Raw genomic sequence first — 15,577 nt, forward strand, 5'->3', positions numbered from 1 at the left:
GGTTTCATGAATAGCTAAAATAAGTACAACAACCAACACGGTTTTTCCAAGTGTTAAATTACTTCATCGGCACAACAGAATTTGCAATTTGACTTTTTACTGTGTGTGGGAAATATAATGTATGTAGTATAACGGCCTTTTCCTTAGATCTGTTTGAGGAATAACTTTATACTGAGCGCGTTACGATTCTTCGTCTTATACAATCATTTATGTCAAGTTTGGAAAGTTTTGACTTTATTTTACATTTTCTATTATTTTCATATACACATTCAGGACGATCTTATATTCAACATATACTGAAAGAACACTGAATACTTCAATATACAAAATGTCATAACATAAAACAATGTATTGTGTACTTCAATATACTAAATGATGTAATTCAGTGTTATAGCATGAAACAAAGTACTGTGTACCTGAATATACTAAACTGTATCGTTCAAAGTACTGTGTATTTTCAGAACATAGCCCTCCAGTGGAATGGTATATTTACGGACTAACATCGCTAAAATCCAATGGACACAGCAGATTGGCCAATACGGCTTTACTCTAAGATAACCAACTAAACTTAGGAAAATCTGTTATTTAATTTTTATTCTGAAGAACAGAACACTGTGTACATAAGTATATAAAATTTTATCAATTAGTGAAAAGAGTTGATAATTTCGTATACATTGATTCACTGGTAAGTTTTTCAGACTCACCATGTTAATATCCGGAATTCACCTTTTCGCGAAAACACAGAAATTATAAATTAACTGACTGGGGTTCATGTTTAAAGGCTCTCCTCACTTTTGTAAATATTAATTGCATTCCTGTCGATAAAAATATTTTGATAATAATAAACTATAAAACACAATTATAAAATAGTTTTACAGTATTCAAAAGCGAGACAATTAACTTGTCATGTATGTACTCCTCAGCAGGGAAAATGGTGTTACATAAGCTTGTTAATGATTGTTTCTTAAAATATTCTCATACAGTCACATAAATGCGAGAAGAGACGTAAAATTATTTGTTTGATTTTTAATTTCGCGCACAGCTACACGAGGGCTATCTGCGCTAGTCGTCTCTAATTTAGCAGTGTAAGATTAGAGGGAAGACAGCTAGTCATTACTATCCACCGCCAAATCTTGGACTACTTTCTTACCAATGATTAATCGTTACAATAAACGTTCCCATAGCTGAAAGGATGAGCATGTTTGGTATGACAAGGATTCGAATCAGTGACCCATAGAGTACGAGTCGAGCGCCGACCACGAAGGGCCAGAATAGTAAGAATGACATCGATACGTCTCTAGTTTCCATACGTTTACACAAGTGATTGGGTTTGGCATGGCGAAGTTGGTTAAGGCATTCGACTCGTAATCTGTGATTCGGGGGTTCTAATTCCCGTCGCACCAAACATACTCGTCTTTTCAGCGGTGGAAGCGTTATAATGTGACGGTCAAACCCACTATTTGTTGGTAAAATAGCAGTCTAAGAGTTGGAGGTGGTGGTGGTGACTAGCTGCCTTCCCTCTAGTTTTACACTACTTAATTAGGGAAGGCTAGCGCAGATAGCCTTCGTGTAGCTTTGGGCGAAATTCAAACCAACAACAACAAAAAAGTGGTTGTTTTTAATGTCGCTGTAAATAGATTTGTGAATGCGAGAAAAGACGTAAGAATGACATCCATACATTTTTAAACAGTGACGGAAATGCGGGAAGAGACACAAGAGTGACATCCATATACCTCTAGTTTCCATAGGTTTACATGAGTGATTGTTATTTGTAGCCTGACTGAAAGAAAGACAGAGCTTTGGGGAAGATATATACAAAAAACACTTATATCGACAGTTTTCATAAATGTACATAAAGAATGTTCTGAAGTCTTTCTAAACAGCGGTACAAAACAGTTTGAGTGGTGAAAAACATAAAACCTTTTTTTTATTGATGTCTTTTATGAAATACAGAATAATTCTCGCCTTTACAGGGAGAGATAATATTTTCAGTTCGTGATAAAGTCGAAAATAATTAAACATTGTTGTTCATGTTGTCTCAACATCATAATTATACCAAGTCTAACCTTCTCTGTAATGCGTAAATTAACAAAATTGTTATATGTTCGTCGAAACAATACATTTGATTGTTTCTTAAGTTACATACGATGTATATAATTTAATAGCCTGAATAAATAGTGACCACAAGCTCACATTTTATGAGTAACGGGCTATAAGAGTGCACATACTGATTATTTTTAAATTCTCTTATTTTCCATGACACTTTAAACGAAATGGATGTAGAAGACACTTATGTACACTTCTACAGGTTTACTTTATTGTAATAAACCTACTGCTGTTAATCAGACATATTTAACTAATACGGCATAACAGAATTAACCTAGAATAACGTTTAAGATTCTAATAGTATGTAAGAAAGTTAGTTGTGAAATATTTTTATTTCATTCACGTATATAGCTGGTAAAGGACATAAGAAACTACAAGGTTCATTTTGAAGCCACGAAAAGCAGCTCGAACCACAAGGCCAGGTATCCAGTCCAGTGAACAGAGGTGGTTTGGAGAGGTGATGTAACAACTAATGCATGTCCTTGATTTTAATTACTCTGAAAACACACACACAAAAAAACAAAAACGAAAGAGACCTAAACCTGTTTTGTTTAAAACTATGTGTATCGACCAGACCATACACAACTTGTTATCTAAAAGAAGGATAAAGAAAAAAAAACAAAACATAATTGTTTCAACAGCTGGAAGGAAGTTGTCCTTAATAAACATTGCAGCCTCAAGAAACGATTAATGAGTTTCCTTTCATTTAAAGTTATTCTAAAAATTCACCAAAATGTACTGTGAATTGGCGGAATCTGATATAATCTTTCTATTAAGTAGTTCCTGTCTTGCACCTTTCATTTTTTTCCCTTTCCTGAGCCCCTTTGGGAGCGAGAAGAGTGTCCATGGCCTCTAAGTGACTTCTTCCAGAGTCTTATTTTCAAGTGCTTTCATGTACCACACGTCTTTTGTTTATGACAAAATATAATAATGAAAATTGTGTTTTTTTTATAGCAATTACACATCGGGCCATTTGCTATGTCCACCAATGGGCATAGACCCCCTGAATCCGAAGACTTACCTCTGTCCTACCAAGGTAGCATAATCCGGTTATACAAAATATATATATAGAGAGACGGTTTTTTTTTTTTCCAAAATAACTTTTTATTAACATTATACACTATATTATATCCAAATTTTATATTACGCTCAAAAATGATATTTTATTAACTAGAAATTACTTGAAAGTCAGTTGATAATTAACAATTTTCAAGCCGTGATCTTTTTTTAGCAAGTAACTTAGTTTGCAAATTAGAACTTAAAAATAGTGTGTATATAAGAAACACTTGATATAAAGGTTATTCATACGCAAAAATCTATCATCACTTTCCTTAAGCCTTTTTCTCGAATTAATTATTAAGAACAATCCTTAACATATTCATTTAAATAGAGCAATGAGTTAATGTTAACTCTAAGTTGTACTTTCCTTTCAACCTTTCATTGACACAGAGGTATGTCGGCCGATTCCCACCGCTATAATACGGGTTTTCTAAACCCGTGGTGGTAAGATCATAGATAGCTCTTTGTGCTTAATTCCAAAACAATCAACTTTCATTTTAAATAACCAGTTATTCGTCTTCCCGTAAAAATTTAAATTATGATGATGAGGTCCTGTTCACACTGAAGTTAGTATATAAACAAAATTACAAACAGATGGTAGATGAGCTCCCCTGGTTTTTTCAGTTAATGTCCATAGATTATTATTTACAGATATGTTAGATTGACTTAGCTTCTTTTATATTTTTTACAATCCTCCACTTTCAAACAAATTGTATGGACGTTTTGATTTATTAACAAATAGCACATGGATATTAGATCGTTTAACATTTCAGGTTTCCCATTAAACGAAAATTCGTTTTTGCTTACAAAATAATTTTTAAATAGCAACAAACAAATGAATTTTAAGAACAAAAATATAACATTACATATAATTTATTCTAGTTCATTTACACAAACATGAAATATCTTAAAACAATAAATGTAAAACAAAATAATTTACTGTTATTTATTTGAAGAGTAAAATATAAATTATAATATACACGTATTAGCACAGACTCCCAACTTAAATTTTAGAGTATATATATATTTTTTTGGCTTTGTTCTCATGGTTTAAACATTATTCCTGGGATACAAAAATACTAGCCCACATTCCAATATATTTTCTGTCTGAAGACACTGACTTAAAATATTTGTTACTGATGTTAGTTAAGATATGATTTTTTTTTGGCCTTTTCTTCGGTTGACGCCTTTTTTGTGTGTGGAAACTGTACATGCTGTTACTCAGTGCCACCTGCTAAACATATCGATTATTAGTCAAACTGTGGACCATTATAGAGCATTGTTCAATACAAAAACGTGTTCATTAGCTCAGCTGCCGGATTAAAATGTAATGGAAAGTGTAGGTGGAAATCGAAATGTTTCTCCACAGCTTTCAAATCTTGAAAATGTCACGACTTAAGTCTTATGGTAAATGTGACATACTGGCACAGATAAATATCTGCAGGTCACCTTTTTTAGCGAATGAAGGTTTGTTATCTTTTTCGTTACAAAATATTTCTGGTTAAAGGCAATGTTTTGTTCCTTGAGCGGTGAACACGTATTGCAGAAATAACACGTTGATTTGGTGGACTCAGCAAATAGCCCAATCTGGCTTTTCTATAACAAAACACACACACACACGTACATAAAACGTTGACACTAAAATCCAAATATATTTTTCATCGAAATATAATCAAAATCGACAGATCAATAAGTTATCTGTTTCATTTAAAGTTTTTTGTTATTACTATAACAAACAGTATTTATATTTTTTCTATATAAAGCAAAGTTACTGAGGCTATCTGCCGACTTCCCTATTTTTGAACTACTGGTTAGCGGAAGAACGACCAGCCAACAGCACCTTGCTACCTACGCTGATAGATTGACTGTCACTTTTATAATTCACTTACAGCTTAAAATGCAGGGAATATATTTTGTGGTATCAAACGAATTCGAACTCGGTCGTCAGCTACGAAACTAAAGGCAGAAACGGCAAGTCATAGAAAAATACTTAACAAAAAACTGTTTCGCACGATCATGGTATATTTCTTTTTGTACAAAGTTAATATAGATCAGTATTAAACCGGCTATTCTAGCAGCTAATCACTAGCCTAATTTCCTAATCTAGTACTATAATGGACAACTGTTCCGACCAAAAAGAAATTCTTATATTTCCAAAATGTTGATATACAAAGTTCTGGAGTAATGCTTTACTTTAAATAAAGTTGGCATTTGAAGTTAGAGGTGTTATTTATTTTGTATCTTTCAATCATAACGGTCAATTGAGTTCGAATCTGTGTAACACAAACAACTCGAGTGGTTTGGACAGACCCGGACAACGAGAAGACTTGTGGGCCGACTTGCATTGCAAAATGATTAATAATAGTCTAGTTGGCCATGTTTGGCTACTCTTTTACCAACGAATAGTGGGATTGAGTGTCACTTTACAACACTTTTACGACTGAAAAAGCGAGCATGCTTAGTGGGAAGGGGATTCTAGCCCACGACCCTAACCATCTGGGTTTTTTTACCTTTAACGCATATACCATATATCCTAAAATAATGATTTTCAAAATATATTGAGCAAATTTAAATCGTTTTAGAAATCGTTTTTAATAAACCATCTCAACAAAGCAGTTTCTAGCTAAAGAGAAAAATTAAATAAATAGATCGATAATTTTTCACTGATCACTTTTAAAATAACAACAATAAAAACTATACATGATATAACAAAACGATACGTATTCATTGTTTGTTTGTTTTGGAATTTCGCACAAAGCTACTCGAGGGCTATCTGTGCTAGCCATCCATAATTTAGCAGTGTAAGACTAAAGGGAAGGCAGCTAGTCATCACCACCCACCGCTAACATTTGGGCCACTCTTTTACCAACGAATAGTGGGATTGACCGTCACATTATAATGCCCCGACGGCTGGGAGGGCGAGCATGTTTGGCGCGACTCGGGCGCGAACCCGCGACCCTCAGATTACGAAGCGCACGCCTTAACGCGCTAGGCCATGCCAGGCCCACGTATTCATTAACAACCAAAAGTGTCTGTGCGTTATATGTAACTTTCCTTACAAATCTTACAAATCGACAATTTGAGGAAACAAGAAATTAAATCTAGCAATGCTACATCGTTGTATATTTTATAACACTAAACAACTGGTCCAGTAAATGTTTAATGTACACTGACTAACGAAATCCAATTCTTTCATACCATTCAGTAAGATTTTACAAAGCATTACAGTATGTTTGTTTGGTTATTTTAGAGCAAAGCCACTTTCAGCCTTCTGCTTAGCGCTACAAGTTCGTAAACTTATCACTGTACCATCGAGGGACCAAAGTATTCTATTTCTGAATGAACAGTCAAGAAATTTAAATACATCATTCTTTAGAAAAAGTATTATTAATCTAAGATAGAACAATAAATGTCTACTTAGAAAATTTTACCAAGCAATTGTGATACATGAGAAATATTAGATTAGTGCTTACATAACGGTGTTTGAATATTAAAAGTCAAATCTTTGAGAAAAGTTAAAAAGATAAAATTTCACTTAAACTAACTGACGTAGGCTTGACCTAATGGTCAGCGTTCCAAGCTATAGATCAGAAGATCAAACGTTTATAGTATCAAACACCACTGACTGATAATTGTAAAACAGTGAATTCTGCTAATGATTGCCTCTCTTCTGCCTATCAGATTTGTGTTAAAAATGGCTAAGTCTGAGCCTTGAGGATATTTGATCTGGTCGCTTAGCCTTTAAGTTGCATAAGATGCCAATCATTTTGAAAATACTACCCTATCCTTAAGTTAATAGTTAAGATGGTTTGTATTTGTTTGTTAAACTCAACCAGATTGTATTAAGATTTAATGTGTTAAGGTATTTTAGTCAGTTAAATTTACCTTCTAAATCAGTCTGTATGTTCAAAAATTCCGGAATTTCATAAGTTTCGTGATTTATATTAATACCAACACTGGAAGATTAGTGCAACATAACCTAAGTTTTTCTATTGTTACAACAAAAACGTCTAGTAGATCAGTTTCTGAATGGCCAACGTTTACAACTGTCAACTTCACATTGATAAAACGTTATCATTCAAATACTAACTAAAATTTAATTCGATAATTGCTAAATCATAGTTATTGAAAGTTCCTGTTGTAATTACTTCATTTATGTTTTCATTCTTTACAAAATAATGTTTTGTTCTATGTACTAAAATCCAGCACGTGTTACGAGGTTGTTTCTAGGTCTTTGCTAAGATGTAAGAAGCTAACACAGGTTAAGAATCTAGCTTATTGTACCCTTGAGTTACCAAGTAAGGTTGTTGTAAGTAACCCTTAGCAACAGAAAAGTTTTTATTATGTTTTTGCCAGTTTTTTTTTTTTACTTCTTTAGTACAAATGTTAACCAAATAGGATGATATTGGTTTTGTTTTATTGAAATATCATTGATTTTTATGTTAGGAATTTTGTCACTTAGAGCTTATTAATACATTTCACACAAAAATACTGTGAAACTTTAAACGAAAATACTATTACATTCTTTCAAAAAACGCTAATAATTTTTACACGAATATATTACACTTTAAACTACAATATTATCACACTTTACAATAAAAAATTAGCACATTTTAAACTAAAATACTATTACTCTTTAGACTAAAATACTACTACACTTCACACTAATACTCTATTACATGAAAGAACAATTATACTTTAAATTAGAACACTATTACGTTTTACATGAAAGTAAATTACACTTTAAACTAAAATACTATTATACCTTAAACGCAAATACAATTACAGTTCACATTAAAATAAACTTACTATTTAGACGAAAATACTATTATACTATATATGATAGTGACTAACACAACCTGAAACAACACATCCACGATAGTGACTAAGATAACCTGATACAACATGTTCACGGTAGTGACTGATATAACATATCGACTGTAGTAACTAACATAACATAACACAACATACCCCTGATAGTGACTAAAAATCCATGACACAACGTATCAACGATATGGACTAATATAACATGACACAACATATCCATGGTGGCGACTAACATAACCTGACGTAACATGTTCACGGTATTGACTGATATAACACATCAGAACATATCCACGGTCGTAACTAACATAACATATCAAAATATATCCACGTTAGTATCTAACATTACATGACACAACATACCGTGGTAGTGAATAAAATAACATGATACAACGTATCCATCTTATTACCTAGCATAACAAGACACAACATATCCATGGTGGTGACTAACATAACTTGACATGACATGTCCACGGTAGTGACCGATATAATATATCAGAACATATCAACGGTTGTGACTAACATAACATTTCAGAATATATTCACGTTAGTATCTAACATAACATGACACAATATACCTTGGTAGTGGAAAAAGTAGCATGGTACAACATATTCACGATAGTGACTAACATAACATGACACAACATATCCACGGTAGTGAATAACATAACCTGACACAGCATATCCATCTTAGTACCTAGCATAAAAGACACAACATATCCATGGTGGTGACTAACATAACTTGACATGACATGTCCACGGTAGTGACCGATATAATATATCAGAACATATCAATGGTTGTGACTAACATAATATTTCAGAATATATTCACGTTAGTATCTAACATAACATGACACAATATACCTTGGTAGTGGAAAAAGTAGCATGGTACAACATATTCACGATAGTGACTAACGTAACATGACACAACACATCCACGACAGCGACTAACATAGCATGACACAACATATCCCTGATAGTGAATAAGATAACATAACACAACATATTTACGATAGTGACTAACACAACCTGAAACAACACATCCATGATAGTGACTAAACTAACATGACACAGCATACGACGATATGGACTAATATAAGATGACACAACATATCCATGGTACTAAATAACATAACCTGACACAACATATTCACGATAGTGACAAATATAAACTATCACAACATATTCGCGTTAGTATCTAACACAGCACGACACAACATATCCACGGTACTGGATAACATAACCTGACACAACATATCCACCTTAGTACCTAACATAACATGACACAACATTATCTCATACTACCGTAGTCGCTTTGCTCACCATTATAATTGCAGGAAGTTCGGAAGTGGACATCGTGAGTAAACACCATTTACAAGTTAACTCCAGGTTTAACCTAATTCATAAATCAGTCTTGTGGTTCTCGGAAAAGAAAGAAAAAACTGCTGTATAAATAATTACAAAAAGGTATCATCTCGCTTCGCGTGAACTAAATAAAAAGTTTAAATTGAAATGCAGCTGTAAGTGTTATGTAATGAAAACGGACAGACTCTGTTGTACATGAATATGTACTAGAGTGAACGTGCATGCTATGAAGAAGAAAGCTCACTCTCAGGATGATATGGAGATAAAACTTTTTAACGTAACTTACCCAAACCTGGTATTAAAATTCGAGGCGTTTCGTTTGAATTATGAAATAAGTAAACGTTTCAGTTCCCTCCCCAGTAGATCAGTAGAAAGGCTTAAGGTTTATAAGGCTAGAAACCAGATAGTCTATTGCGTAACTTTGTCTTAACAAAAAGAACAGACAAACTTCTCAGAAAATGTTCAGAATTCTAAAGAATTTTTACAACGAATACACTTTTTTCAGGCAGTTTGTTCATTAAATATAGATAACAACATGGATCAATAACTGCCAATGAAATCATTATATAATTACAAAAAAACAGCGACATTGATTGTCCCATAAGACGTGGTATGTGGGCCAATCAACTTTCAACAGCTAGAGCACTTAAACTTACTTTTTAAGCTGACAAAAGTGACAACAACAATAAAATGAAAAGAAGGCGAAAGTAAAACCACCCACACACTTACAACCTTACTATAGCTAGAGCACTTAAACCATTACTTTTTAAAGTGACAAAAGTGATAACAATAATAAAATGAAAAGAAGGCGAAAGTAAAATCACCTACACGTACAACCTCACCAACATACTAAATCTTGTCACGAAAAAAACAAAACGCGTTAAGTCTGTAGTGGTTAAAATAGGATTTAATTTTATTACTTCTTCAAAAAATGACGTAAGTTTATTCAGTTTGGCATTTTTTAAAGACATTCCTATTGATAGGTTTTAAACAATAGTTTTGGTTGTATTTTATCATGTTTCTCTTCATCAGGTTATCCGCTAACCTTTAACAAAATCTTACAATAAAAGAAATATTTTCTCGGATTTTCCATTACAATTTATGGTTCTTTGCTACACGAATGGATTGTTTATTCCAATGCCTCTGTAAATCAAGTAAATCTAATAAGTCATGCTACAGTTTACTTTTGTAGTTATTTTTTTTTACCTTGATTCTATTCCGACAAGTTAAAACAAGCATTTGCTAGATAAACAGGCATGGCTAATAGATCATTCTTTTACGTGTATACCAAAACAATTACAGAAAAACGTTTTATGGTCACATTCGGGAAAACATGAAACAAAATTTACATTATATTATAGTTCTGTAACTATAAACATAAAATTGAAGCTAATTGATCTTATTATTTTATATTCACATAAACTTTAATGTAAGAAAAGGAAAAGCTGAGCTAATTATAAAGAAGAGTTTTTTTTTTTTTTTTCTGGTTCTGGTTATTGTAAAGCGTGTTATACCTGAACACAATATTCTTTTTTGTTTTTTCTTACAGTCGATGTAGTCACAAAAACGAGTTTATCGATTTCACTTTTACGTTGCGGTAGACTTCGTGAAGACCTACATGAATCACGAACATGATATCATTATAGGTTCAATCGATGTCATCTGGCGCCAAAGTATCTCAACATCAATGAAAGTTTATTCACGACATTTCAGATGAAGTGTTGCACATTACACTAATATGCTCGTTACATATATAACGTAGCTATAATACATACAGAAATAATTTTGTCTATCTTTCTACATTCTTGTTTTAATGTACTTTTGCCCATATGGAAATTTCTTATATTGTGAAGTAAGGGATGTTATATAAAGTATAACCTGAAATAAAACGTCCTCTGATAGTTTAACGACTAAAGACTTAAACGCTCAAACCTGGGATTGCAATACCCTTGGTAAGCAAAGCACAGATATCTAATTTTGTAGTTTTGTGCGTAATAACACACAAGCTTAAAATGAAATAAAAATTCGAGTCCTTTATAAACCCGATTTTTTTGCCAATCATAATAAAAAACACGTGTAATATTTTACTTACTTAGTTGGGCTCAATGGAATTCGACTTAATAAGCCCAATTTTCTTAAATGTTGGCATAATAGTCAAAAATAAAAAGGGGATTGTAGCAGCAAATCAGAGAGTTTACTCTGCTAAACACCAGGTTTCGACACCTGTGGTAGGCACATCAGAGATAGCTGTGTGTGCAACTTCTCATTTATCAACAAATAAATAGATTTATAGCTTCTTTCACTCATATTTATAAGTGTAGTTTTTGTAACTGTTCTATTTTGCTATAATGTAACGTGAATTTTACCTTCTTCGAGATCTTTATTCGTAGGCTCTTGCTATTGGTTGCCGTTCTTAATTTGAAACCACAGATAAGAGGGGAGACTGACAGCGGGCATCACCCTGCCACCCACCATTCGAGATAAAAGATTGACTGTCATGTTTATAATGTACCCACATCTTAAAGTGAGATGAATATTTAACGGTATCTCACAGATTCGAACTTGGCTCATCGTTTCTGAAATCCAGAACTCTACTATAGACTTAATTTGGATCTTTAAAATCCTAGGCATATTTACGTTTGAATTTTGGTTGGGGTATATCTTCATGTACAATTTATTGCTTGTTATGAAATATTATTTCTGGAGGCCTTTTAATAAAGAATAAGTTTTTTAAAAATATTTTACGCGAGGTTCTTATTATGTTGTTAAGAAATATGAGTACAAACTAAAAAACAGGAGTTGACTGAAAGAAATGGGTCTCCCTGGGTTTTAAATTCTTATCTTGTTTGTTTTTTGAATTTCGCACAAAGCTAATCGAGGCCTATCTGTGCTAGCCAACCTAATTTAGCAGTGTAAGACTAGAGGGAAGGCAGCTAGTCATCACCACCCACCGCCAACTTTTTGGCTACTCTTTTACCGACGAATAGTGGCATTGACCGTCACATTATAGCGCCCCCACGGCTAAAAGGGCGAGCATATTTGGCGCAACGGTGATGCGAACCCGCGACCCTTAGATTACGAGTCGCACGCCTTAACACTCTTGGCCATGCCGGGCCAAATTCTTAATTATTGAGCAACCTAAGCAAAATTCACTTATTTATTACCGCCATCTCGTGATAAGTGCATGCACTATAAAATGAAACATTTAACAAACTTTAAACTTCCTAAATAAAAATTAGAAGTGTTTTAAATACATTTGTTTTATATATTGCTTAAATGACATATAGGATTTGTTGAGCAACATCCTAGTTTCGTTGTGTTAAGTTAAATCCACCCATTGTCTGAACAATAAATAGGATTAACTGGAATGGTATATTTTGTTACGAGGTTTTGCCAAATGTTGGTTGTTTTTCTTCTGAAAATAACCAACACTTGGAAAAACTAATACATAAGATTTATTGAGCAACATCTTAAGTTGGCTGCGTTAAGTTATATTTGTACAGTCATGTGAAAAAGTTAGGACATCCTATGAAAGCCTGTGTATTTGTGTAACATTTTTGGATATATAGATATTTAATCTCAATTTTAACAATACTGAGAGATTATAGGAATATAACTAAACAATTAAAACTGAAGAAAACACTTTTCAAGCCTTATTCAAAATGCTGAGTAACGATCTTCTAATCATCTGCACCTGGTGTGATACACCTGTGTGTGAGTTGAGCCATTTTAAGTAGGAATATATGTGGGGGTGTCCTAACTTTTTCCTCAGTTAGAATATGCATTTTTGTAGAATTACATTTACAGAAGATCTTGAAAAGTTTTTTCTTCAGTTTTAATTGTTTAGTTATATTCCTATAATTTCTCAGTATTGTTAAAATTGAGATTAAATATCTATATATCTAAAAATGTTACAAAAATACACAGGCTTTCATAGAGTGTCCTAACTTTTTTACATGACTGTAAAACATGCTATCCAGGAACAAAATTTGTGTTACATTGTGTAATGTTTTGTTGAGCAACATTGTAGTTTGGCAGTGCTAAGTTAAATTTCTCCTTGCTTAAACAACTCAGAATTTGTTGCGCAACATCCTAGTTTGACTGTGTTAAGTTAAACTTATCCCTTGCCTAAACAACACACAGGATTTTTTGAGTATCATCCCAGTTTTGCTGTGTTAAATTAAATCCATACCTTGCCTAAACAACAAATAAAATTTGTTAAGCACCATACTAGTTTGGCTGTAGTAAGTTATATTCATCTCTAGCTTCAACAACAGATTGAAGGTAATGCGAAACTGTGGTTTAAACTAACATGCGTAAGGTAGTGATAGTACATTACAATTGGATAAAATGTCAGTCTATCGTTGATACCCATTATACAACTGTGTAGATGGAAAGAATTAGGGCCAGTTATCTTGCTCGAGGATATTACAACAATTTAGCAACCCTCAAACTTGTAATCTTCGGACTGTGAGTCCAAAACACTAGTTTAACTGTGTACAGACCATTAAATTATTTTAAATACTCACAGGTGATATCAGTGGACTCAGCCAATGTGGCTTTGCTAAAAGGAAACACACACACACACAAACACATACTCACAGATGATGAGATTTACAAAGCATTTTGTAAATTTATTTTCTAATAAGAACCCTTCTGATATTTTCTTGTTCGTTTTTGAAAATTCATACGTATCAGTTTATTTATATGTTTAATTAATTGATTTTAAAGATAATTTTACTGTTGTAAACTGGTAGAAAGGTATCGAATTTAAAATACAATATTATTTTACAAAAATTTACCATCCTTAATATATATGAGGATAAAGATGACGGTTATGTTTATCTTCAATTATTAACTTAACATTAAAATTTTCATTATTATATAATTCAGAAAAACACTTGTATTTGTTATTAAGCACAAAACTAATAATAATTTTTATGTATTGCCAATCGCAAGTATCGTAGCCCAATTTTTAATGGTTTAAGCTCACAGAGTTATCGCTGAGCCACTAGAGGGTTTCAGAAAACTTCCTACATATTTACTCTCTTTAAAGATAAAAAATACTCATTTTATAATATTTTCATTTAAATAAAGAAAGACATTAGCGAAGATGACGGATTTTATGGCGACACTGGAACAAGTTAACGAGTGGTGGGGTTAATATAGTTCCATATAATCACCAGAACTTGATTATATTAAATATTGTAAAATTGAAAACGAATACTTTTGATAGTAAAATTCATAAATATTTGAAACATGTGTTATGGAAATATCCTTTAAAGATTTACATTTTAATACTGAAGTTCCATGTATGTATCAAAACCACATCCCAACATTGTTTGGCGTTATACCTGAAAGGGATGGCTTTTGGAAAGGGTATATAGCAGAATTTTCCGACTCAAAATGTTCATACGCTAAAATTATAAGGATGTACTCTGACCCATATACATTTAATGGTATTGAAATAAAAATAACTGGATGACAGGCTAGATGTTTCTTGTTACTCGACCACCACAAGGTCAGTGGTATGTTTATAGATTTGAGATGTTAAAATATGGAATTACATTTCTCATTGTAGACAAAACACAGACAACCTATTGTGTAGCTGAAACAGTTTAACGTTATATCCATCCTTCGATGAGTCTGTGATAAGTGTACGTACTTTAGTGCTTCGGTAATGTTCGGTTCTCCATGTTGGTTAAAGCCTATTTATCTTTGCGTTATTATAACAATAATTAAGGGTGTAGTAAGATCTGATGGTTAGAGTACTTGACTCACATTTTACCTATTGCGGAATCGAATCCTGGCATGAAAGCATTAAAACTTGACAGTAAATTCTGCTACTTGTTGGTAAAAAAAGTAGCCCATCAAGTGGCGGTGAGCGGTATTGATTAGTTTCCTAAAAAGCTTCCAAACAGAGTTGAGTGAAATTCAACAAAGAAATATACTCGAAGATTATATCATTGACCACTGAAAAATGATACGCGATTGTCTCATAGCAAAGCCAAGCTCTCAGTACAATAATCAAAGGCCAACTCTGGGTACTTTAGAAGATATGTTTGTTTTTGAATTTCGCGCAAAGCTACACGAGGGCTCTCTGTGATAGCCGTCCCTAATTTAGCAGTGTAAGACTAGAGGGAAGGCAGCTAGTCATCACCACTCTCCGCCAACTCTTAGGCTACTCTTTTACCAACAAATAGTGGGATTGATTGGGACTTTA

Source organism: Tachypleus tridentatus, chromosome 9 (assembly GCF_004210375.1).
Source record: "Tachypleus tridentatus isolate NWPU-2018 chromosome 9, ASM421037v1, whole genome shotgun sequence".
NCBI lineage: Eukaryota > Metazoa > Arthropoda > Merostomata > Xiphosura > Limulidae > Tachypleus > Tachypleus tridentatus.